At 39.9% G+C, this 27638-nt stretch overlaps 1 protein-coding gene across 5 annotated transcripts in view; it reads left to right on the plus strand.

Annotated features, from left to right (window-relative positions):
* Nucleotides 1-354: 354 nt before the first annotated feature.
* Nucleotides 355-27638, plus strand: part of Ckap5 (cytoskeleton associated protein 5) — a 112254-nt gene continuing 84970 nt past the window's right edge. The window contains exon 1 of one of the 5 annotated variants that reach the window (XM_006984349.4): nt 355-472. The gene's annotated coding sequence lies outside the window, so the exon portion shown is untranslated. Of the gene's footprint in view, nt 473-624; nt 723-15155; nt 15285-22334; nt 22450-22740; nt 22841-27638 lie in introns of those variants that run through there. The other 4 variants (XM_076569980.1, XM_076569982.1, XM_076569981.1 and 1 more) reach the window with 4 other exon arrangements.

The raw sequence follows: 27638 nt of genomic DNA on the forward strand, positions 1-27638 counted from the left end.
CGACTATAATTTAGCATCCTGTCTCCGTTCGAGGGAGGCTCCTTCCACCACATCCCAGTGGCCTCTTGTTTCCCTCAGCATCATCAATATTGGCGAATGCAAGCTCTCAAAAAAAAAAAAAAAAAAAAAAAGGCAGACATGTGGGCCGTAGTTTAAACGTCCGTAGTTAGATAAAGGCAACACGATGGTGGCTGGGAATGCACAGACTTCCACACACCTTTCGCTCTCGGTTCTGAAGCTGTCGGTGGCCATTGGCCGCCCTCCTGCCGCACAGCCCACGGGCACGCAGCTGCGCGCTGCCCCTTTAAGGCCGCAGGCGGCGCGTGCCCGCAGCCCTTTCAAACGGACCAATGAGAGGGCGAGAGGCGGTCTCGCGCGGACCAATAAACGACGAGGACACTGCGGGGTGTGCGGCGGCCCAAGCGGTTTTTAAACGGCTTAGAGCAGGCCCCTCGGTTCTGACCCGGCGGAGGTGAGTGGGCGCTGGGCCTCCCCTCGCAGCCCGGACCCCGAGGACCCGGCGTCGCGCGCGCCCGGGGGCCCACGTCCGCGGGCGGCGGCCCTCCCCCCCTCGGCGGCTGCGCGCGGCCGCGGTCTCGCGAACCCCGGCAGGTCTGAGGCGGCGAAGCGGGGCGGAGGCCGGGGAGCCCGCGGCTGGCAGGGCGGGAGAAGGGGGGGGCGTGGGCGCTCGCTTGCCTTGGAGACCCCGGCTTGGGATGCAGGTGAGCCGGGCGCGCGGCGGGGCGCTCCTGGCCGCGCCGGGGGTTGGCGGGCGGCGCCGGGCCGCGCCTGGAGGCTTGAGGTGTCCGAGACTGGGGCGGGGGCTCCCCGCGAGCCAGGCCCTCGGCGGCGGGTGGGGAGTGCGCCTCGCGGAATTGTCAAATGAATGAACGCGAGCCCCGGAGGGCTGTGGTGGGTGTGAAGGGCCTAGTCGCCTCAGAGCCGGACCAGAGAGCGTGGTGCCCGGGCCGGTCTCCGTCCCTGCGTCCCCTACCTGCGAGGATTTTTTTTTTTTTATCCCTTAACGATTCTGACCATTCACCGCCCCGCCCTTGGTTTTCTCCCTCAGAAAGTGTCAGCAGAGTTGAGGTATTTGGCAGCTGGGAAGGTTTCGGGGATCAGTACAATAGCCAGCCGTGTAGGTTAGCCAGGCCTTGCCACTGTAAGGCTAGGTGAACGGGAGCCTCACTTTTGAGCTCTTAGCAAATCGTTGTTGTTGTTGCTGCTGCTGCTGCGAGATCTGCCCGAAGTCGTGGTAATTGCCAGGCGAGGTTGAATGCATCCCATTTTGTTTCTTGCATAGGAGATGATGAGAGAGATGTTCCCAGAGTGGCTGCTGTGTGTTAGAGAATATATCCGTGTTGATGAATCTTAACAATGAGTTTCTGATTCAGCATCAATAGAGGTTTTTGCAGAACTTGCCCCAAATTTATGCACGACTCTTAATTCTCCTAGGATCCAAGGCATTAAATCTTGGCCCAGATAGGATGCTTGTCTTACATTATGCATAATTATAGAACTGAAAACTCATTTTTAGAAAGGTGAAATCCTTTTTTCTCCATTTTCATCACCCTGAAAAGTCCTTCTATGACCTAAAGAACAAGAATATAAATCAGTCATTTGAGACTTCTAAAGGGACTGGACAAACTGTAAGGTTTAGTATGAAGAAAATCAAATCAATTTAGTTGCCAACATCAATTAAATCAAGGTAGTAAACTTGTAATGAAAAAATTGTACACAACGTTTTTAATTTTTTTTTTTTAACATGGGGCTGGAAAGATGGCTCAGTACTTAGGGACACTGCTCTTCCAGAGGACCTGGGTCCAGTCCCAGCACCCACATGATGGCTCACAGCCATCTGTAAACTCTAGTTCCAGGGAGTCCGACGCCCTCTTCTGGTGTCCACGGGCACTGCATACATGTGGTACACAGACAAAACACCTATACACATAAATATTTTTAAAGAGCTTTTACATTTATTTGTGTGTGGGAGGCTGGGTGTGTCCATAGCCAGATGTCAGACAGCTTTCTGGAGTTTGTTCTCTCCTTCCATCATGTAGGTTCTGGGGATCAAATGTCAGTTGTCCAGCTTAGCAGAAAACACCCTTTAAGCTGCCTCTCTGATCCCAAAATCTTACACAAGTAGTTTTTAATACTGTTCACTTAAGGAGGTGTCAAGCAAAGGTATTCCATAGCAATATGCCATATAATTTTCTGTATTATTTTTAAAGTTTGGATCATCAACTTTGAGTTATGAAGAATGGTGTGTGGTAATTCAGTTTTAGTGATGAATAGATGAATACCTTAATATTATGAACACTTGGATTTGGAGAAAGCAATTAAAAATAATTAACTTCTGGGCTGGAGAGATGGCTCAGTGGTTAAGAGCACTGACTGCTCTTCCAGGGGATCCAGGTTCAATTCCCAGCATGCACAATGCCAGCTCACAACTGTCTGTAGCTCCAGGATCCAACACCTTATGCAGAAATACATGCAGGCAAAAGACCAATGCACAGAAAATAAAATATATATAAAAATATATATATGGACAGTGTTAAAATCTTTTTGAAAAAGATTAATTTATGTTTATGGGTGTTCTGTCTATATGTGTGTATGTGCCTGCCCCACAGACTTCAGAGGAAGGTATTGGATCCCCTGGAACTGGAGTTAGAGATGCTTATAAGCAGACATGTGGGTGCTGGGAACCAGACTTGGGTCCTCTGCAAGAGCAACAAGTACACTTAACTCTGAGCTGTTTCTCCAGCTCCTAGTGGTGAAAACCTTGATTGACTATGAAGACTTGCCGGGCATGGTGGTTCACGCCCTAACTCCAGTATGTGGAAGGCTAAAGCAGGATTGCTATGAGCATGAGAGCAGCCTGGGCTACATAGTGAACTTCAGGCCAAACTGGGTTACAGAGTGAGACTGTCTCAAAAAACAGCAGCAAGATCCCAAGAAGAACAAATGAAAACTTTATATTCTAGTAAAGCCAGGTTATCTTGTTCTCTACTGAGATTGATGTCTGCTAGATATTAAACTTTATTCTAGATTCAAGGAACACGTTTGTGAGCCAGGAAAAAAAGCACTCAAGGGAGTTTAACAGGTTTATCTTTCAAACAATTCACTATAGCAAATTATAGTGTCTATAATCCCTCTAGCTCAGCTTTGGGCCTTGAACAAAGTAAATTCTAAATACATTTACTAGCAGTAGCTAATATTTAATGGATGATTTCTGTGTGTCATGTTTTATCTTTTTTAACTGTCAGAATTTTACCCCTGAGGGAACTATGAAAGATTATGCAACTTGCTTGGGGTCATATGACTTAAAGAACCTGAATTTGAATCCAACTTAGTAGCTAGGGTCTATGTTCTTATGGTCATTCTATATAAAGTAATGACTTTTTAAAAAAATTCAAGAACAGATGACAGGAATGGTAATATTTTAGGGAGCCAGTTGAAAATACAGTGTTTACCTTATGGGTAGCTGTGAGTGGTAGGACAAGGGTGAGGTAAAAATGGCAGTTGTGTACTGTTTTGAGATAGCATCTTGCTCTGTGTCCCTGGGTGGCCTGAAACCCACTAAGTAGATTAGGATGACCTTGAATTTGTGGTAAACCTCCTACCTTTGCCACCTCCATGCTGGTATTTACAGACCTGCATCACCATAGCAGCTTTAAAATTGAGATCTTGAGGTGTTAATCTAATTGTGATTGTTTCTTGGTGGTCAGTGTTGAAGAAGGTTGCCGTTTTAGATGATTGTCATTCTTACATCTTGAGCTCAAAGATGTACTTAGGTTCTTTTTTTTTAATTTTTAGATTTATTTATTTTATTTATGTGTGTTGTGCCTGCATGTATGTATGTGTACCACCTGCATGTCTGGTGCCCACAGAAATCAGAAGATGGTGTTGGGCCCCCTGGAACTGAACTTTCAGGTGATTGTGAGCCACCATGTAGATGCTGGGAATAGAACTCGGGTCCTGTGCAACAGCAGCAAATGCCCTTAAGTGAGCCATCTCTTTAACCCTACTTAGATTATTCTTATCAGTGCACTTGTCCTGCCTACCTAATAAACTTTCCTTTACTTTTCCTGTTCTCTGCCTAGAACCTCCCACCCCACTCTGCCTTTATTATCTCAAGCCTGTGTTAACAGGCTTAATCCGCATCTCAACTCATATTCCTTAAAGAAGCATTTTTCTAAGTTCTCAATTAGAATAGCTGTCTTGGTGCTTTTCACCTCATTTTTCTGTTTCGTTTATTGTTATTTGATATGTTGTTTTTTGTTTGTGCCAGAATTCCTCACAGAAGTGAAGTATATTAGTATTTCATACAGTGCCTGGAACAAAGTAGGTCAGTTTGGCATGGTGGAGTACACCTGCCAGTACTTAGGTGGTAGAGGCAGGAGGAGAAGGAGCTCAAGTTTGACTGTTTAGCAAGTTTGAAGACAGTCTGGGCTAGATGCCCCTTGTCTAAGAATAACAAGCCCAGGGTGGTTAGATGGCTCAGTGGGTTAAGGTGCTTGCCACCAAGACTTAGGACCTGAGTTCTATATCCTCGGACTCATATGGTAGGAAAACCAACTTTCACATCTGATCTCCACATGCATGCTGTACTGGTGCACTTGTATATATACACATACACTAAATAAATGGTTTTTGGTGTGTTGTTCTGTAGTTTTGAATGTGAACAGTATCTCAACAGATTAGCCCAGAAGTCTTCCACTAAGAAAACTAGAAAATTGTAGATTTATGTTTGTGTGACTTGTGTAGACGTGCCTAGGCCCTCATAATAAAGGCCTTTAGCACTGTGAGACAGAAGGACTGGTATGACCCCGGACTGCTGTCTGCATGGGGCCTGTGTTCTCCTGTGCTGTTAGACACTTGTGTTACAAGTTAAAAAACAACAAAAATAGTAAAGAATAGTTTTACTCATCATTTCACTGATTTGTTCCTTTCTCATACTCTGGCAGCCATTTTACTGTCTTTGTGCTTTTCCTCTTCCAGAATGTCATGTATAATTAGAATCATTATACCTTATGTACTGTTCAGACTGATTTCTTTAACTTCGCTGTAGGATTTAGGCTCATATAGATTTTTTTGTTTATTTTTCGAAACTTGTAATCTAGACTGGCACTGAACTTACTGTGTAAATAAAACTCCTGATGCTCCTGCCTCTACCTCTGAAGTGCTGATTATAGGTGTTCAACATCACACTGGCACTTAGGAGCTTCTATATCTTTTCAAAGCTTGATAGCTAATTTATTTTCATTGATGAATGATACTTTATGAATGAACCACATTTACTCACCTTTGGAAGAATATTGTATTCACTTCTGGTTTTTAGCAGTTATGAACAAAGCTGCTAATAAACATTTTCAGGACTGTTTATTAGTAAAAACCTAGTTTTTACTTCATTTGGGTAAATTTTGTTGCATTACATGGTAAGACTTTGTTTAGGTTTTGTAAGAAACTGTCAAACTGTCTTTCAAAGTGGCTGTACTGCTTTGCAGTCTCATCAACAATGAATAGGGTTTCCTATTGCTCCACATTCTTGACTGTACTTAGTTTTAACAGTTTCTTTCATTTATTTATTTATTAACCATTCTAGTAGTAATGTGCTCCTATCTTTAAAAATGTTGTTTTGCCAGGCTGTGGTGGCACCAGCCAGCACTCGGGAGGCAGAGGCAGGTGGATCTCTGTGAGGCCAGCCTAGTCGACAGAGTGAGTTCCAGGAGAGCCAGGACTGTTACACAGAGAAACAATGTCTTGAAAAACCAAAAAAAAAAAAAAAAAAAAAGTTTTGTTTTTCATGATATTGATGTTTGGAGAGTGATAGTTATATTAAAAAGAAACTTAAAAAATAATATTTTATTTTAGATTTAAGCAAAAAATTTATTGCAAAACTGATGCATAGAATTAAGTTCCTCTTATCTACATTCTTGTTAACATCTTACATGGTACAATTGTCAAGGTAAGAAACCAACAATATATTTTATTATTTATTTTTGTTTTTGTTTTTGTTTTTTGAGACAGGGTCTCCACATAGTTCTGGCTATCATGGAACTTACTATGTAGACAGACTCACAGATCTGCTTGTCTCTGCCTTCCTAATGCTAAGTTTAAAGGCATGTGTCACTATGTCCTGCTATTTTTATTTTATTTCATGGGTATAGGTTTCTTTATGTCAGCACTTCTCAACCTATGGGTCATGACCCCTTTGGGGGTTGAATGACCCTTTCACAGGGGTCACATATCAGATATCCTGCATATCAGATTACATTATGATTCATAACAGTAGAAAAATTACAGAGTAGCAATGAAATAATTTTATGGTTGGGGTTACCACAACCAAGAATTTTAAAGGGTTGAAGCATTAGGAATGTTGAGAACTACTGGACTATGTGTTTGGGTGTACATACCACAATGTGTGAGTGGAAGTCAGAGGACAACCTTCAGGGTTTGTTCTCTTTCTACCAGGATGATAACTGGGATTGAATTTGGGTCATCAGGTGTTGGGGTCAGATGCCTTCACCTACTGAGCCATCTCTCTGAATTTCAGCCTGGTGGTGGTGGTGGTGGTGGTGGTGGTGGTGGTGGTGGTGGTGGTGGTGGTAGTGGTGGTAGTGGTGGTAGTGGTGGTAGTGGTGGTAGTGCACACCTTTAATCCCAGCACTTTGGAAGCAGAGGTCAGGTGAAATGAATCTCTTGAGTTCCAGGCCAGCCTGGTTTACAGAGTGAGTTCCAGAGATACACAGTGAAACCCTGTCTTGAAAAATAACAAACAAACAATCAAAAAAACCCCACTGAATTTCATTTGGATTTCAACAGATGTTCTATTCATACCCTAGTTGTGTTTCAGGGTCCAGTCCAGGGCAACACATTACATCTAGTGGTCTTCTGTCCTTGCCTCTTCTTCTCTTGGGCAGTTTCTCCGTCTTCCCTTGTCTTCAGGACCTTGATTTTAAGGAAACTTTTTAAAAGATCATTTGACAATGTCTTTTTTTTTTTTTTTAAATAAATTTACTTATAAATTTATAAAAAATACATAAATTTATGCATGTTTGTCTGCATGCCAGAAGAGGGCACCAGATCTCATTACAGATGGTTGTGAGCCACCATGTGGTTGCTGGGAATTGAACTCAGGACCTCTGGAAGAGCAGCCAGTGCTCTTAACCTCGGAGCCATCTCTACAGCCCCAAGGGAACTTTTTAAAAGTTACTTTGTAGAATGCTACTTCCTCTGTGTTTGATGTTTTTCTCATAATTAGATTAGGGTTACGTGTATTTTTTTTTTTTTTTGAAAGAATACCATTATATCAGGGGTATGTGATATCCATGTGTCGTTACCAGTCAACTAACTGGAATTCTTTTGGTTCTACTTGAATATACAGCATGGGTGAGTAAGGAGAAACTCTAAGCTCTGACAGTTTTTGTGTCTCTAGGTGTTTGACAGCAGCAGAAGACAGCAGTAGACAAGAGTACAGTAGGTAGTATGGACTGGCCTTAATTATTAGGACCCTTACTATGAAGTTACCAAGGCTTTAATACCAAAAAAATCTGGTGGAAACTGTTTGAAATGTTCCTAGTTAGCGTTGAATCTTCAGGGGTTAGAGAAACAGCTGTTGATTATCATGTTTCTTCAAAATGTGTTCATGCCTCCCAGAGTGCTAGGATTAAAGGTGTATGGCACCACCAGCAGCCTGGATTAATTTTTCTTATTTTTATTGTGTGGTGGAGTGGAGACACATGAATGAAGATGCTCAAAGAAGCCAGAAGAGTTAGATCCCCCTAGGGTTGGAGTTCCAGCAAGTTTTTTGGATTGTTACTTTTCTATAAAGCTAAAATAAAGCAAACCACCATTTCTTCATAATAATTTAAACAAGGGTAGAAAGTAGACTGTGATTTTTGCCAGTGCTACTACAGTTTTGGTTTTTTGTTTGTTTTTACTGAGAAACTTGACATTGAAAACACCTTATTTATTGGATGTAAATAACTGTTGTCAAGTACCATTTCATAGTATTTTAGAGGTCAATACAAACGTGTATTTATACATGAGAATAGTTTTATACATGAGAATACTAAAGTCTCAAAGATTAGTTGACTTCTCTGAAGTGTGATAGTTAATGATAGGGAAGAAGTTGTGGAATATTCTCAATCTCTTTTTCTCCCTCCCTCCTTCTTTTCCTCCCTTGCTTCCTCCCTTTCCTCCCTCCCATTATGCCTTTCAGGTTAAAAACAGTTTACTTTACACTTGTGCTTAAACACTGCAGAGTATGTTTTCATATTATAAGATCCTTTTAGTTGGAAGCAAAGTCTCTCTCCTATTTTAAATCTCCACGGTGTCTTATATATTAAAAATAATTATGCTATCATTTTAAAAAGAAACAAGCACCTGTTTCCTATCCTCAGCTAAAGAACTAAATCATTACCAGTGGACAGGCAAATCTCCTTTCTTGTATTCCTGATTATATTCCCTGCCCTTCTTTGTAATTTTTATTTATGTATATGAGTGCCTGTGTGTATGTGTATGTGTATGTACTACCACACACATTCAATCTTTGAAGAGGCCAGAAGATTCTAGGAACTGGAGTTACAGGCAGTTGCTAGCCACCATTTAGGTGCTAGAAATCAAACCTGGGCCCTCTGGAAGAGCATCCAGTGTTCTTTAAAAAATAAAAAATAAAAAAAAAATTAAAAAAAAAGATGTTGGGTTTTTTGTTGTTGTTGTGGTGGTTTTGTTTGTTTGTTTTTTAAATGGGTATAGTTGCATGGCTTTAATTCCAGAACTTGGGAGGCAGAGGCAGGCAGATCTCTGTGAGTTTGAGGCTAACATGGTCTACCTGGTAAGTCTTAGGATAGCCAGGGCTATATAGAGACCCTGTTTGAAAGCAAACAAAATTATTTATTTGTATGGGTGATTTGCCTGAATGTATGTGTCTGTACCATGTGAGTATATGCTGCCCATGGAGGACAGAATAGAGTGTCAGATCCCCTGGAACTGGAGCTACAGAAAGTGATGTGCTGCCATGTGGATGCTGGGAACTGGACCTGGGTCCTGTGCAAGAACAAGTGCTTTTAACTGCTGAGCCATTTTTCAGTTCCTTCCTTGCCTCTTCTATGCTGAGCTTCCAGCATAGCCACTCCTTAGTTTTTTATTTAACTACACATGAATGTGCCTCTAGATACATTGTTTGGGCTTGTATTGCTGTACAATATATTAAGTAATTAATGCTCCCCACCGTGGACTGTTAGATTCATCTGTGTAACTATTAATAGCTATTTTCTGGCTGTAGAGTACCTCTTTAGTGAATATGCAATGGCTTTTTAAAAATTGTCTCTTGTTAATATATATAAATTGTACACTCTTAAATTATATAATTCCTGTACCATGAAACTTATTTTGTAGCTTCTAACATTCACAAAACATGTTAACTATCACTGTCTTAATTCCAAAATGTTTCTGTCACACCATCAGAAGAAAATTCTGTACCTTTTATCAGTCACTTCCCATTCCCCCTCATTCCCTAGCAACCACTTTATAATACCCCATAACAGTGGAATCATACAACACATGTCCTTTTGTATCTGACATCTTTCTCCTTGAATAATATTTGAGATTCATACATGTTGTAGCATGTATCATTACTCTATTCCTTTTAGTTTTGTTTTTTGAGAAAGGATTTCTCTGTATCCCTGACTGTCCTGGAACTCGCTCTGTAGACCAGACTGGCCTCAAACTTACAGAGATCCGCCTGCCTCTGCCTCCTGAGTGCTGGGATTAAAGGTGTGCACCACCACCACTCTATTCCTTTTTATGACTGTATGATACTCCATTATATGGCTATACCACATTGGTTTGCCTCATTTATAAGTTGATGAGTATTTGTCAATTTTGAGGCTATTATAAGTCCTGCTGTCAGCATTTATTTGTCATTTTGTGTTCTCTTTTCAATTCTATTGAAAATGGTTGTTAATATTTAATGTTTTTCGTGTGTGTGTGTGTGTGTGTGTGTGTGTGTGTGTGTGTGTGTGTGTGTATACAGTTTACATGATTACCAAGATGTACAAAAGTTCTAGACCTATTTTTTTAAAGGTTTTTAATACATTTATTAGTGTGTATGCAGGTCAGAGTACAACTTGTAGGAACCAGATCTTTCCTTTCCTTCTACCTTGTGGGTACTGGAGATTGAACTCGGGTCATGAGGCTTGGCAGCAAGCACTTTTACTCACTGAGCTGTCTCGCTGGCCTCCAGACCCTCTTTTTCTTAAAGCTTTTAGTATTTGTAACATGGGGCATATTATTTATGTTCCTTAAATTTTATTAATAGTTTTTCTTCTTGTCTTCTAGAAAATTACACTTTTGAAAATAAAAATGTTTAATGTGACTTGCTATATGAAGGCATTATTTTAAAATTGTATTTAATCCATAGAAAAGTCCATCTGAATATTGAAAAGCCAGTTTGGCAGCTGGAGGGTTGGTCCTGAGATTAAGAGCACTTTTTGCTCCTTGAGGACCTGAGTTCATGTTGTGTGACAAGACTTTTCCTGGGGAGATTCATACACATGCCTATTCACCCTACATAATGAGACCATGACAACCAAAGTATGGATAATGCCAAAGTTCAGCTTGGTGAATCAGTGAGTTTTATTGGGGTTACTTACAGGAGCAGAAATGACTGAAAGACAGCTGCGTTATCAAAGCCCCCACTCCAGCACAGGTGACAACTCTAAAACGTTGAGAACCTTGGGTACAGGATTGGAGAGTATCCTTTCCCCAGTGACACTTGGTTTAAACCTCTTCAAGGCAGCCTGCCTGGTCTGAAAGTCTTCTTTGCAGCTTGTCTTGTCTGAAAGTGGCTCTCAAACTTTTCTCATATAGTCTTGGGGAGAGGAGGACCTAGTCAATCTGGTCAGTTTTAGGGACTTTCCTGAAGCTATTTTGAGTTGTTTACCTTTTGTGTTAAGGAAGTTACCTGGGAAATAGAATGTTTTTGTCTTGAGGAAATTGCTACTTCCAGTCATCGACATCAAGTGGCTCATGGTTGCCTGTATGTAACTCCAGCTTCAGGGGATCTGGCATCCTCTAATGGCCTCCCTGGGCACCTGCATGCGTGTTCACATACCCAACACAGACACACACAAATACTTAGACATAATTCAAAATAATAATTTGCTGGGCAGTGTTGGAGCATGCCTTCTAATCCCAGCACTCAGGAGGCAGAGCCAGGCGGATCGCCGTGAATTCAAGGCCAGCCTGGTCTACAGAGCAAGATCCAGGACAGGCACCAAAACTACACAGAGAAACCCTGTCTCAAAAAACCAAAAAATAAAAATAATAATAATCATTCTTTTTAAAACATAGAAAACTCTGACAATGTATTTAAGGGTACATTTTTTGGGTTATTCTAACAGTACTTTTGTTGATCCATATAGATTGTTGGTATAGAAAAAAAAATAACTTGATTTAGCCGGCCGGCGGTGGCGCACGCCTTTAATCCCAGCACTTGGGAGGCAGAGGCAGGCGGATCTCTGTGAGTTCGAGGCCAGCCTGGGCTACCAAGTGAGTTCCAGGAAAGGCACAAAGCTACACAGAGAAACCCTGTCTCGAAAAACCAAAAAAACCAACCAAACAAACAAACAAAAACTTGATTTGACTACTCACAGATGCAATTTGAAAGAGTAGTTTTCATTGGTATTTACTTTTGAAACTGCTATAAAATGACATCTATGGCTAGGTGGTGGTGGCCCATGCCTTTATTCCCAGCACTTGAGAAGCAGAGGCAAGTGAATCTCTGAGTTAGAGGCCAACCTGGTCTACAGATGGGGTTCTACACAGCCAGAGCTACCCAGAAACCCTGTCTCAAAGACAAAAAACAAAAAACTGTGATTCATACTAAATGATGACTGATGACTGATTTTTTTTTTTTTTTAAAGAACATGTTATGAATTGTTAACAATTGCATAGCGAATTGGCTCCATTTCTTAGGTATAAAACCAGATACAAATAGGATGTATGTTTGACACCTAGTAACAGGGTCTCATTATGATCCTGACTGGCCTGGAACTCATCATATAGACCAGGCTGGCCTGGAAATAAGAGAACTCTGCCAGCTTCTACCTCTGGAGTGCTGGGATTAAAGACATGTCATCATGGAGGTTTCATTATGCAGTCCAGGCTTGCCTGGGACTTCTGGGCTAAAGTGATCTTCCTACTTCAGCCTCATGAGGAGCTGGGGCTACAGTTCTTTATCATGTTTGCTGGACTTCAGTAGAGATAGCTTTTGAAGCATTGTGTTCTAATAAAATCACAATATTAGAAATATAAAAAAACAGTTAACAAATAGGAAGTTAGGACTAGTAATTCACTTACCCTTGAATTCTCAAAATTGATTCAAAATGGTCCATACAGCTACTTTGGAAAACAATTATTTACTCGTAAGATTAAATATACACGTAACATATCACAAACCAATCCCTCTTGTGGGTATTTATCTGAGAGAAATAAAACTGAACATGTATACAAAAACGTGTATGAGAAGGCTGCTAGCATTTTCTTTTCAAAATGTTTTAACTCAATGGCTTAAATTGGTAAACAGGAACATGTTTATATCTTGCAGTCAAGTAATAAAAAGGAAGAAATGGCCATTATATGTATCTGCATGGATGATCTGTTATTTTTTGATGTTGTTCCTGGGTATAGAACCCAGGAAGTCAGACATGATGAGCAAGGGTCTGCCATTGAGCCACAATCTCAGACCTTTATCTCAGTTGTATTATACTAACTTTAACTAGACTCAGAAGACAACATATGGGGTTGAGAATTTAGCTCAGTGGTAGAGCGCTTGCCTAGCAAGCACAAGGCCCTGGGTTCGGTCCTCAGCTCCAGGAAAATAAATAAAATAAAAAGACAACATACTATATGATGTTATTTATATAACACTGTTGGAAAAGCAAAAGTATAGGAACTGATTGGTGGTTGCCTAGGAATGAGGAAAGACATTAACTATAAAGGTCACAAGGGAAGTTTTTGGACTGTTGGTGTTCTTGTTTGCGGAAATGGATATGAAGCTCTGTATGCTATATGGAATAAATTTTACTGTATATGAATTATATTTCATTAAGCCTGACTTTAAATAAATAAAAGATCTTATCTCAGGAAGTAGTCTCTCCTGGCATTTCTTCACAAGTCACAAATATGGTGTATACAAACTCACACAGATATACACATAAATAGTAAAAATAAATCTTTTTAAGAATCTGATGAGGGCCGGGCGGTGGTGGCGCACGCCTTTAGTCCCAGCACTTGGGAGGCAGAGCCAGGCGGATCTCTGTGAGTTCGAGGCCAGCCTGGGCTACCAAGTGAGCTCCAGGAAAGGCGCAAAGCTACGCAGAGAAACCCTGTCTCGAAAAACCAAAAAAAAAAAAAAAAAAGAATCTGATGAGGAAGACTAATCTACAAACCCTTAGACCAATGTTAACTTCATGGGTATATAATGAAAGAGGGTCTTGATTACTTAATTCAGGAATGTCAGTAAATGTACTGTAGAAACATCTTGACTCTTCAGTTTCTCTTCAATTCTCTAAGACCTTCAGATTAAGGGTAACCTGAGTCTATGCTCAGTGTTCATGCTTGTCCTCTGAACCTAAATTCCACTTGAATCCCTGTTCACATTCGAGATGTTAATTTATAAATAGATATTGATTCTCATACTAATTTGATGGCTTTAGTAGGGTGTGTTTTTTTCTTTTAAATTATATTGTGGAACTGAGCCTGGTGTGCAGTTCTGTAATCCAGCTATTGGGAGACTGAACCAGGAGGATCACAAGTTCAAGACCTGCCTAGACTATACAAAGAATTCATAGGACACCTGAGCGATTTAGTGAAACATTGTTTCAAAATATAAAGTAAGGTTTTTTTTTTTCTTTTCTTTTTTTTTTTTTGTTTTGATTTTTTGAGACAGGGTTTCTCTCTGTAGCTTTGCGCCTTTCCTGAAACTCACTTGGTAGCCCAGGCTGGCCTCGAACTCACAGAGATCCGCCTGGCTCTGCCTCCCAAGTGCTGGGATTAAAGGATAAAGTAAGTTTTTAAGAAGGCAAAGGACAGAGTTCTAAGGAGTGGTCTTACCTAACATGTACAAGACCCTTTGTTCAAGCCCTAGTGCTGCAAAATTAAAATAATTCAATGGAGGAATGTCTTTTTCTCATTCAGTGTGAAGAAAATTGATATGCAATAATAATCTTTGAAGATCTCAAAGACTATGCTTTTACTCCCTGAGGTTTTTTATTTTAATTGTGTGCATTGAGGGTGGGGTGCATGTGCCATGGTATTGTGTGGAAGTAGGAGGATTTTGTAGAGTTTTCTCCTTCCATCTCTATGTAGATTCTAGAGACTGAACTCAGTTTGCGATGCTTGTTTAGTAAATACGCTTACCTGCTGAGCCATCACTCCGCCTTAGTCCCTGAGATATAATGCAGTTTCCCTACAAATTTATCAAGAGCTTCCTTTTAAATTAAATGACTGTATATCCCAATTGTATTTGTATGCAGTATTCCTTTGCTTACATAGACTTGTAAATTCTTGGTGAATTTTTGAAAAGCTATCTTTTATTCACAAAAGGAAGAAAGCTGTTTTACTTTTTTGCCTCCTATTAACCTTCCTACCTAACTGATATCATTACCTGGGAGCCTTCCCTTTGCTGTTAAGGAAGTCTGTGAAAGGGCAAGAGGAAGCATTGGAAAGCTTCTGGAATTTCTTTCTGTGTCTTTGTGCTGCAGTCTGAAGAATTGCTACTTCTAAGAAAGGTTAATGGAAAAAGCAGCTTCCATGATGGCATCTGGATATTTACTCTAATGGTTTGACTGTTGTCTGCAATAATTTTTTTAACACTCTTCAAAGACTTAGAATTGTGATATTGGAAACTAGTCATCTCCTTCATTTCTGTGACATTACCTGTATTACTACCAAACCAGAGATCCACTTCCAAGTTGTTACGTCATTTATATCCTGCTTTGGAAAACCTTTGAGCTGGAGGCAGCATCTTGGGACTGCCGACCTCTGGGTGATGATCGCTGCGGCCCCTTTAAGCGTTCTGTGGGCGTGCAGAGGGGCATTGAGGGTGGGGCGGGCACTCTGACAGCAGTGCTTCTGTCCCCGCCCCCTGGAGGAGGCGGTTCCCAGCAGCTGACTTGCCAATGCGGCTGCCTCCCGCCTGCTATGCCTGCTACCGGGTATTCCTGCTGATCATGCACGGACATTAGGGCCCGACCTCTCCCTGCTAGGGTAGCAACGTAAGTGTCAGACTACCGGAAGGGGTCAAGCATCCCGTGCGGTCCAGAAGCCCTGGTGGACAGTTCAGGGGTCTTAACAGGCCTTTCAGAGTCTAAGTCCGGGAAGGAGCGAAAACAATGCCTGCTGCAGTGTGTTAAAGCCAGGGCATCAGCTGTACCTCGGTGGTGCCAGCAGCCTTAGAGTGTTTGGATGTGTTGTGTTTAAGTCCTGTCCATGACCTGGCTTTCCCCAGCCTAGTTCCTGCTTGGGATGAAGAGAGGATTGATTTTTACCAGAGATGAACCTGGTGGGGCAGAATGGGTGGAGCCGAGTCTAGTGCTCTGGGGCCTTGGGTTCTTAGCTTGGGATTTAGAGACCTGGCTAGCCTCCTGCATGAGTAAGCTTTAGGTTTTCAGTCACCTTGGCAGTAATTGTCAAAGTTGACCTAATTCTCAGCGGCTTTAGCTTTCTACCTCCCCAGAGGCCTGTGTTGGTATCCAGTACCCCTTTCGGAAACATTAACAGGGATCATCTATTAGGGAGAATCCAGCTAACCCTCTTTCCTGCTGATAAGGTAGCACAAGATAAATGATACAGTTCTCTACCTGTCTCAGTTTCTGAGGGAATATGTGGGAGGTCATGATCCCAGAACAAAGAAAGCAACCATGGCTGAAGTTTGGTGAGAAAACTTGCTAGAGAAGCAGTTCAGATTTCTACCCCCGATAATGCAGAGTACACAAGTATGATGATTAATGCTTGTTCTTGTTAATGGAGACATCTGGAGGCAGTGAAGGTGTGTTTGTTTGTTAGAAGGAAAGTGTTATCATTTTTGTTACTTCCACATAGATGAGATTCTTTGGGGCCTTGGACAAGTAATAATAATCTCAAATATTCTGTGACAGTTACGTAATTTTTACTCTTTTTTAGTCCATTTGCCCTTTCTAAATGTGGTTTGAGTAAAGCTCTCTAAATATTCTCTAAAATATTACTTTGTCTTTAAAAAAGGAGTATCATTGCATGTCAGTGATCATTTAAAAGGTTTAATTTTTTTTAATTTTTAGAGCATTTATGTATTTAGGGTTGTGAACATGTGCATGTTACAGTCTGTATGTGGATATCAGAGGACAGCTTGCAGGAGTTGGCTCTTTCCTTACATCATGTGGATCCCAGGGATTGAACTCAGGTCATCATGCTTGACAACAAGTACTTTTGCACAGTGAGCCACCTTGCTGATCTGGTGTATTATTCATTTATTCATGTATTTATTTATGAGATTGGTGATATTGGTATGATACCCAGGCTGGCTCCCAAACCTTTGGAATCAAGGTATCCTCTTGCTTTAACCTCCAAATAGCTGAACTATAGGCATAAAGGTTAGGGGTTGTGTTTTGAGTGGGTAGAATCTTCCCTCAAGCTTCTCAGACTCATACTATGATTCTGCAGTAGCATTTTCTTAGCCAGAGTAAGAGTCCAGGAATGGTAATCAAATTCAGAACTCTTGTATTGTGATAGTGAAGAGCTTTGTAGGTCAAGAGCTTGGAAATTTGCCATAGAAGAGTTAAACTGCCAACAATTCTTTCCAAGTAAAATGCAAAACCACAATATTTACTAGCTCTCTGGTTATTGTAGACTGTCAGAACACAGGAATTTAAAATAGAAAGATACCACATTTGAGCGTTTGAGTATTTGGGGAAGAGTAATAGATGTACTGTAAAGTAGGAGACAAGTTCTAATCCCATCTCTAACATTATTTATCACATAATCTCTCTGTGCCTTATTTTTGGTATTTGAAGAATAAGAATACTAGATTGCTGGGGTCTATGTTTTATGATGGGATTTTATGCTCAGACATGTAAGTATATATAATAGAAAATTTGTTATTTAAACACTAAGCTGAAAATGGGACAGTTTGAAATTTATTCTAAGTTCTACCTTTATGTATAAAAATGGGACAGTTTGAAAAATTATTCTAAGTTCTGCCTTTATGTATAAACATGTAGAAACTTAAACATTTCTTAACCTCTAAAAATAAGCAATTATGTGTAATCTTTTACTAGTAACAGTACAGACTATGTTGTATTTGAGGTCCTTGGAGACATTAGATATATCAGTATTATGAGTAATTCTTTGGTAGAACAAAATTCTTTTCATTGACCTCTTTGTTTTTGCCTCAGTTATAGATAGTGGTAAAATCGCCTAGGAACATTGAACCACCTGAAATTCCTGAATATTTTTATAGGGACCAGACTGTAGGAGTCGCAGCAAGTATCATGTATCTTTTTTTTAAAAAAAAAAAAAAGATTTATTATGTATATAGTATCCTGCCTGTAGGCCAGAAGAGGGCACCAGATCCCATTATAGATGGCTGTGAGCCATCATGTGGTTGCTGGGAATTGAACTCAGGACCTCTGGAAGAACAGCCAGTGCTCTTAACATCTGAGCCATCCCTCCAGCCCAAGTGTCATGTATCTTTCAGAAGAGTTTTGTTAGCATTTAAAACAAAACATCAAACTGTTACTTAATAAACATCTTTGTGGTTTTTGTATATAAAACCCAGAGCCCTCTGTTTACCCCTGGTGTTACATTTTTAGCCACTCGCATGCCCCCCCCTCGAAGGTCATTTCTCTAGTCTAAAACCAGACTCACACTTCTAGCTTCTCTTCCACTCCTCCAAAGACAAATAACTCAAAACTCTCATATTTTTCTCTCAGGGGCACCATTTTCCACCCTTACTCTTAGTCTGGAGCCTCCCCCTTCACATTAGACTTTCTGCTCAGCTCTCATTTTAGCTGCAACAACTTGCTGATTGTTCCTCTTTAATATAACTCCTTTCAGTATCTCTGCCCACTCTTTCCATTCCTATTGATAAGACCTTCATTTCTGGCTCCTGGAGGAGGAGTATTGTAATCATTTCTTATCAAAACTCTGCTTTCATCATGTATGGAGATACAGCTTGTAATCCCACCACTTTGGAGGTATAGAGAGAGACAAGAGAGTTGGGAATTGAAAACCAGACTGAGATACATGTCTCAAACAAAAAACTGAACCACCCTCCAAATGAAACCTTCTACTTTCTCTACTTTCTAAATTGTTCTATTAAGTGTCTTTTTTGTCTGTTTTGTTTTGTTTTTTGAGACAGGGTTTCTCTATGTAGTTTTGGTGCCTTTCCTGGATCTTACTCTGTAGACCAGGCTGGCCTTGAACTCACAGAGATCCGCCAGGGTGTGCCTCCCGAGTGCCACTGCTGCCCGTCTTAAGTGTCTTTTAAGTGATTTTTATTACAAATCATTACCTCCATGCTCTGACCTTAATCTCTCTGATTTTACACTTAGGAGTGTCTGCAAATATGATTAATACTTTCCTGTCTCCAAAGCTTTGCCTTTAATGTTTCCTAAATGTAAAATTATTTCTTTTCTACCTGTTCCTCCCCTTTTTTGAGACAGAATCTTACAGTGTAGCCCATGCTGGCCTCAAACTCATAATCCTCTTTTTGCCTCAGTTTCCCAAATGTTGAAATCACAGGTATTTACCACCATTCCCTGTTAATACACATTTTAAAAAATTTTATCTACCTTTCAGATGCCATGAGGTTGTCACTCACAGTCTCTCCCACTCTGAACTCCTGTAAGCCATATTTGCCCCTTGTTTATGACACATTCTACATATGGTGTATTTTATTTTATATTATAGCTATTTGTTTATGTATCTTTTTTTTTTTTTTTTTTTTTTGGTTTTTCGAGACAGGGTTTCTCTGTGTAGCTTTGCGCCTTTCCTGGAACTCACTTGGTAGCCCAGGCTGGCCTCGAACTCACAGAGATCCGCCTGCCTCTGCCTCCCGAGTGCTGGGATTAAAGGCGTGCGCCACCACCGCCCGGCTTGTTTATGTATCTTACTTGTGCTATTCTAAACTTCTTAAAGATATCGTGGTTTATCTTCTCAGGACTTTGTTAGTAAACTTGGTTAGATTTTGTGTAGCTATCACCACAATTTAAAAACATTTCCATTACTTCCAAAAGAGGCCAAGGGATTTAACTCAGTGGTAGAGTGCTTGCCTAATATGTTCAACCAACCCTCCTTTCTCCCCTGCACCAACCAAGAAAACCAAAAAATACCTTGAGAATTTCTATTCTCTCCAAAAGAAACTCATACATCCTTTCCCCCTAATACTTTCAAATATTCAAGTCCTAAGCATTTACTAATCTTACTTTTTTTAAAAAACCTGTTTTGGACATTTTATAAAAATGGAATCATACCATATAGAATCCTGTGATTTAGCATGATGTTGTCAAGGTTCATCCATGCTATAAATTTTATCCGTATTTTGTTTCTTTGTATTCCTAATATTTCACTGTATTAGGTCACCACATTTTAGTCATCCATTTGTCAGTTGATTATATATTTACATTTTTTCTTTCTAGTTATTAATGTTTATTTGGTTTTAATTTGTGTTATATATTCTAAAGTATTTCATTTCTCTAAGGAGAGATTAGCAGGCCTTTAGCCTGTGACCTTTTGTGAAACCAAAGTTTTGTTTTATAAGTATACCATATTACACAGATTGTGTTTCTTCATTACTTCCTGAATAAATTCTGAACATCAGAGCATGGTCTTTCTTTATGATAATTGTTAGTTAATATTTGCACAGAAAGACAAAGTATGGCTTTCCAATAATCACTTTAATGGCAAATAAATAACAGCTAGGTGTGGTGGCACATACCTATAATCCTAGTAAATGGGAAGCCGAGTCAGCAAAATGGTGAATTTGGAGGCTAGCTTGAGCTACCTAGTGAGACTGTCTAAAAAGGAGGCATGGGACTGGTTTAATTTTTATACTTGGCCAATGCACCAATAAAAGTAAAGAAGGTAGCTGGGTAGTGGTGACATACGCCTTTAAACAGGAGGAAGAGGCAGGGGAATCTCTTGAGTTAGAGATCAAGCTTGTCTATAGCTAGTTCCAGGACAGCCAGGGGAGAGAGAGAGAGAGAGAGAGAGAGAGAGAAAGAGAGAGAAACAACTATAAAACTATTAAGGGGGTCAATGTATTATTATGTTTAGTATATTTTATTTTTCAGATGTTCAGTTTGATTTATTGATTAAAGTATCAGAAGCAAAATTTTTTAAAACTAAATTCACTTTGAATGTTTGAATTCTATAAAATTGTAAATTAAAGTCAAATAAATTTTGGAGTGAATGAAATAAATGCTCTCAAGTTGGGAATGGCAGATGATAACAAACTGTTTTTGAGCCCTTGAGCCCTTGCTAGATGCTAAGTATCTGGTGTCCAGGAGTTTTATGTAAATTAACTCATACAATCCACACAATAATGGTAGAGTATTATTGTTCTTACTTTTCTACATATGTTTCTAACTCAGCATGTTACCTAAGAAACTTATCCCTGACCTCTTTTCAAGTCTATAATGGTTTTGAAAATAAACAGAATAGTTTAAAAAATTTAGATTCCAAGATAAAATAGAAGATCATAAAATTTTTCTCAAGAACAAAAACTGAAATTTGATGAATTACTGCTTTTGAAACGATTGTATATTTTTTCTTTTCCTTAGCTAGTGTTTGGTGCTTGTGTGTGTGTGCTAGGCAACACTGTACACGGTGAACTGCAGGGCTTGTTTTTTGCATTTTGTTGGTGTTGGAACTGGAATGTTGTTCTTTCTGTTGTTGTTGTTGTTAAAATAGGGTCTTGTAGCCTCAAACATAAATGTTCCTGCTCCTGCTTCCTGAGTCCTGAGAGTATAGGCATGCATACCACCAAGTCCAGCCTGTTCTGTTCAGTGCTAATTTAAACTATCCTTGTTTTCTCCACTGTGTCCTCTCTCTGTATGTTGTCATTCACTGCCTTGGTTTTAGTTACATATGTCTTTCACACTCCTGCTTTTGAATCTCCAGGTCATATGTCTTTTTGGTGCTTCAGGCTTGAATCCCCAACTGCTGCCTACATCTCCACTTGTCTAATATACATCTTGTTTTGTTTTGTTTTTCAAGACTTGGTTCCTCTGTATAACAGCTCTGGCTGTCCTGAAACTCACTATGTAGACCAGGCTGTCCTCGAACTCACAGAGATCCACCTGCCTCGGCCTCCAAGTGCAGGGATTAAAGGTGTGCGCCATCACTGCCTGACCCTAACATACATCTTAACTTGGCTTGTCTAAAATTCCTTTTCCATCCTGTAAAGGGAACTCAGTAAAGGAATGTTTAGGTACTTAGAACATGACTCTTACCTTATGTCCAGACTACCATCATCTTTCATTTAAACTCTTTGTGGCCTTCTGACTGCTTTTCTTCTCTTTTTATGGTTTTTCAGTTTATTCTTTGCATTGATTTGCATTTACATTATATGGTCTTTGGTTGTTTTTGTTTTTGAGATGGGTTCATGTATCCTAAGACTTTGTGTGTACTCTGCAAGTTCTCTACCAACCAAGTCACATCTCCAGCCCCTCTGTGAAAAATACAAGTTTGACTGGGGCTGTAGCTTAGTGGAACATTGACCTAGAATGCATAAGGCTCCAAATTTAATCCCTAGCATTGCAATCAGTAATCAGTCAGTTAATTAATCAATAAATTAAAAAACAAGTCACTGCTGAGGAAAAGAAATATACAACTTTGATAGCAAATGTAGTTTTACTAACAATCCTTCAAAGTCTTCCTTTCACTGTTCTACTGACGTCTAATTGTATAACATTTGCTTAGAAGGCCATTCAAGATCTGACTTTGATTATTTCACAGCCTCACTCTACGTTCTTTTGCTTTCTTTGTTTAATTTACACTTGTCTTAGTTAGGGTTTCCTATTACTGTGAAGAGACACCATGACCACAACAGCTTTTACCAAGGAAACGTTTTGTTTTGTTTTTTTAATAATTTATTTAACTTTATTTTATGTGCATTGGTGTAAAGGTGTTAGATCCCCTGGAACTGGAGTTACAGACAGTTGTGAGCTGCCATGTGAGTGCTGGGAATTGAACCCAGGTCCTCTGGAAGAACAGCCAGTGCTCCTAAGCCCTGAGCCATCTCTCCAGCCCCCCAAGGAAACATTTTAATTGTGGTGGCTTGATTACAGTTCAGAAGTTCAGTCCATCATGGCGGGGAGCATGGCGGCATGCAGGCAGAGGTGGTACTGGCGCTAAGACTGCTACATCTTGCAGGCAACAGGAAATTAACTAACTTACTGGGAAGTAAGTATCCTAAGTATATGAAACCTCAAAGCCTGCTCGCATAATGACACACTTCCTCTAACAAGGCCATACCCACTCCAACAAAGCCACACTTCCTAATAGTGCCACTCCCTATGAGGTTGTAGGATTATGGGGGCCAATTACACTTAAAACTTGCTAAATAAACCCACTACAGTAAAAGAAATTAGAACTGATGCTACACAAGTTCCTAAATGTTTGTTTCCATGTCTGCTAATCTCTGAAAGTACAGTTTGTAGACAAGTACATGACTCTGAACTACACTTTGTTTTCAGGGCTGGGAAAGAACACAGGGCTCAAACATGCTAGACAAGCACTCCAGTACCTTTGAATCACAGTTTGACTAACTTACATAAATTTTACAAACAAAATGGTGAGTGAAATAGCAGCTCATAGAAAAGTACACTCGATGTGGTAACTTTTATTCAGATGAGCATAGTCGGAGTTTATTACATATGATTGAGCCAGGGCATAATCCCAGCACTTGGGAAACAGAGGCAAAAGGATCTCTTGTGAGTTTGAGGCCAGCCTGTTCTACATCCAAGTTTCAGGCCATCATGATTTATGAGACCCTGTCTCAAAAAAAGAAAAAGTGATTAAGATACAGATTTAAACTGGATGTGGTGGTGCATGCCTTTAATCTAAGCACTCTACATAGTGAGTTCCAGGACATCCTATGTAGAAAGATCCTGTCTCAGAAGCCGGGCAGTGGTGGCACACGCCTTTAATCCCAGCACTCGGGAGGCAGAGGCAGGAGGATCTCTGTGAGTTCGAGGCCAGCCTGGACTACCAAGTGAGTCCCAGGAAAGGCGCAAAGCTACACAGAGAAACCCTGTCTGGAAAAACCAAAAAAAAAAAAAAAAAAAGAAAGATCCTGTCTCAAACAAACAACTAAAAGACAGATTGAACATTCTTTAAGGAAGTGCTTTTATGCACAAAAGGAGAGGGTGGAAAAAACATACAGATGCAATAATGCCTGTAGTATTACAATTTGTTGATTGGATGGTAGGTTAACATGTCAGTTTCTGTTTATTTGCTTGCTTTTTTGAGGGTCTTGACAGAGCTGAGGTTATCCTGTAACTCACTATGTGCTATGTGGCCCAAGGTGACCTCAAACTGGCATGTCTTAGCTTCCCAAATGCTGGAGTTACAGAAGTATACCACCATGCATAGCTAGCATACCAAGTTTTTTGTTGATGTTGTTTTTAGATTTATTTAACCTATGAGTGTTTGTGCATCGAAAGTATTGATCCCTTGGAACGGGTAGTTATAAACCACCATGTGGGTGCTAGAAGTAGACCTCAGATCCTTTGGAAGAGGCAACAAATGCTTTTAACTGCAGAGCCATCTCTCTAGCCTGCAACCTGCCAATTTTATTGTGAGGCTTCATAACTCATACACACAGCACATGTGGTTTTTGTTTCTATGTGTTAGAAATTCTAGAACTTGAGTTTTGTTATGCCTGTAATAATCACTCAGGAGGCTAAAGCAGAAGAAATCATGAGTTCAAACCGTTCCTTGGCTATTAAGCACAGCAAGTTCCTGTTTCAGAAAAAGGAATGAAATAAACAAGGACTCACAGGATTGCCCAGTGGTTAAAGGCTCTTGACGCATAGCACATCCCCAATGACCTGGAGTTTGATTCTTAAGGTATCGGGAAAGAACTGGCTCTGCAAACAACAAAAAACAGGGAAACTTAAAAAATTTTAAGTTAAAGGTATTGGAAAAAGGGGCTGGAGAGATGGCTCAGAGGTTAAGAGCACTGGCTGTTCTTCCAGAGCTTTTTTTTTTTTTTTTTTTCCATGTTTCTTAAAGAGTAGGACTAAAGGGAAGAAAAGAACAAGGAGTGAAATCACGGACTATGAAATTATTAGCATTCTCTTAGAGAATGTTTTCAAGTCTTTTTTGTTTGTTTGTTTTTTGAGACAGGGTTTCTCTGTGCAGCTGTGGCTGTCCTGGAACTCACTCTGTAGACCAGGCTGGCCTCAAACTCACAGAGATCCACCTGCCTCTGCCTCCCAAGTGCTGGTTTTAAAGGTGTGAGTCACCAACACCTGGCTGTGCTTACCATTTTTATGATCTACCAAAGTTAGGCCAAGATCCATAGCAGTTAGACCATCTTGCACTTACCTAGAGAACTTGAATGTACAGCTCTAATATTTACAAGCATATTAGCATATAATTAGTGAGGAGAGAGAGGGTCTTCCCTATAGAATTTGAAGAGTACTACATAGTTCATTCGTTTTCAATTGCTATTCAGTATTTTATTTTCAATACACCACTATTCACTGTCCTTTTGATAAACAACTTTGACTATGTCAAACTTTCCTGTGAACATTCTTATGTCGATCTTATTTAGTTAACGTCAATTTTAAGATATGTATGTGTATCATGGAATTGCTGGGTGGTAGAGTATATGCATCTTCAGCAAAGGTAAGCAATATGGTTTCCCAGACTATTAACCCTAGTTCACTGTTGCTGAATTTGAGTTTCTGCAAATTCTCTGTTAAGATTTGACTTCTGCTCTAAAATACTGCTGTTATTTCCCAGGCATGGAGATTTGGGAGAGAAGTCTTAAGTAGAGCTCTGCTTACTCTAGTAAACTATTGCAACTTAGTCTTTGTTTTTAAGCATTTTTTTTTCTAGGATGTTTCCTTCTGTTTCATGGGAAGGAATAAAATGTAAAGAAAAAGACTTTGAGTGTAGTCTCACTGTGTACCAGTTTTGTTGTTTTGGCAAGTTACCTAATCTTTATGGATTTATATGTAAAAGGGGAAGAAGTTTTTTTCCCTCACACAATTAATGTAAACACAGATGGATTAATACGCTTTAAGAACTTTGAGAGGCAGCAGAGATGGCTCAGTAGTTAAAAGCTCAGTAAGATTGCTGATTGTGGTACTTTCACAGAATGAAGTGCTGTGTGGGTATTGAGTTATATAATATTCTCAAAAACATGAAAATATTTGTAGTTACAAAAAATGCCTTACCTAGGCATAGTTGCTTGTACCTAAAATGTCAGCATTTGAGAGGTGGAGACTGAAGGAAGGATCAGAATTTTAAGATTAACCTCAGCTACATAGCGAGTTTAAGGGCAACCTAGGCCAAAAACAGAGCACAAAGGATTAAAAGAGTAGTAGCCTTGTCTTTCTCTTTTTTCTTTTTCTTTCTTTCTTTCTTTCTTTCTTTCTTTTTTTTCTTTTTGAGACAGGGTTTCTCTGTGTAGTTTTGGTGCCTGGATCTCACTCTGTAGACTGACTAGGCTGGCCTCGAACTCAAAGAGATCCACCTGGCTCTGTCTCTCGAGTGCTGGGATTAAAGGTGTGAGTCACCACCGCCTGTCTTTCATGTGATTTATATACTATGCTCATTTTAATTACTAACTGGTAGTAAATTTTCATTTAATACTTTTCTTTATGTATTTTGTATAGTAAATGGTAATGTTTCTTCAGTAACATATTTTCACAATCAGAAGGAAAAGTGTTTCCTAATGGAAAGCATGAAGTTGTTAAAGGTATATTGACTATAAGCCTTGCTAAAAATTGCTTAAATATGAGGCCAGAGAGATGTTTAGGTGCTACTGCTTTTCCAGAGGATCTGATTTCAGCTCCCAGCACCCATGTCAGGCAGTTCATAACTGACTGTAACTCCAGCTCTAGGGAATCTGACACCTTCTGATCTCCACAGGGATACCCCACCCCAGTACACACACATAAATAGAAATAAATAAATATTTTGAAAATGGTTTAAGCTAGGCATGATGGCTCACACTTTTAATCCCAGCACTTGTGGGATGGAAGGCAACTGAATCTTTGTGAGTTCTAGGCCAGCCTGTCTATGTAGCAATCAAGCTCTGTGCTAGCCAAGGTTACATAGTGAAACTATCTCAAAAAAACAGCAAAAAAAAAAAAAAAAAAGGTTTAAATATGCAGACTATTTACAAAGGAACAAATCATTTATGGATTTAATCATTTACTGGTTTGTATAAGCATGGGTTAGATTCATATTTACCAGGACTATCTAGAAAGCTAGATAGTATTGAGATTTATCTGTAATGATATCCCTCCTCCCCATAAGTCTCAGTCTAGTAGAGTGTGGCTTCAAACTCACTCTGTAACCCAACCTGGCCTTCATCTTTCAATAATTCTCCTACCTTAGCATCATGGGTGATAGGATTACAGGCTTGAGCCACCATATCCAGCTTCTGTTCTAGTCTATTGTTGTGTATTATTTTTAAGACAAGGTTTCATACCTCAGCTTCCTGAGGGCAAGAATTGCAAGCTTGTATCACTGTGCCTGGATCATATAAATTATTTTCTATAAGAAATTTTAGGTGCTGGGTGGTAGTGGTGCACACCTTTATTTATTTATTTTTTTAAATTTATTTAACTTTATTTTATGTGCATTGGCGTGAAGATGTCAGGTTGTCAGATCCCAGGGAACTGGAGTTACAGATAGTTGTTAGCTGCCATGTGGTTGCTGGGAATTGAACCTGGGTCCTCTGGAAGGGCAGCCAGTGCTCTTAACCACTGAGCCATCTCTCCAGCCCCCGATGCACACCTTTAATCCCAGCACTGGGAAGGCAGAGGGCTGATTTCCAAGTTTGAGGCCAACCTGGTCTACAAAGTGAGTTCTAGGACAACCAGGGCTACTCAAAGAAACCCTGTCTCGAAAAAGAAAAAGAAAAAAAGAAAGAGAAAATGTCTATGTTCTCTGAAGGTTGGATAAATAAGTGCATGAAACCAATAGTAGAGAAATTAACAGTAAGGAATATGCATTTCTTAAATACAGGGAAAATGATTGAAGTTTTTATAGTTTTCTAAGTTATGGAAAGGAATAGAGACTTGACATTTTTAGAGAGGAGGAATGCATAGTAAATAAAAGTTTGTTTGATTACACAAAGTCAGATAACCTGTCCTTTGAAGAATAGATGACATCTGTAACAATCTCTCTGTGGCCCAAATATGGAGCCTAGTCTCCTCTATGAGAAAATCCAGGGCTGGAGAGATGGCTCAGAGGTTAAGAGCACTGGCTGTTCTTCCAGAGGTCATGAGTTCAATTCCCAGCAACCACATGGTGGCTCACAACCATCCATAATGAGATCTGGTGCCCTCTTCTGACATGCAGGTGTATATGCAGACAGAACACTGTATACATAATAAATAAATAAATCT

The sequence above is a fragment of the Peromyscus maniculatus genome, chromosome 4 (assembly GCF_049852395.1).
Source record: "Peromyscus maniculatus bairdii isolate BWxNUB_F1_BW_parent chromosome 4, HU_Pman_BW_mat_3.1, whole genome shotgun sequence".
In the NCBI taxonomy this organism is placed as follows: domain Eukaryota; kingdom Metazoa; phylum Chordata; class Mammalia; order Rodentia; family Cricetidae; genus Peromyscus; species Peromyscus maniculatus.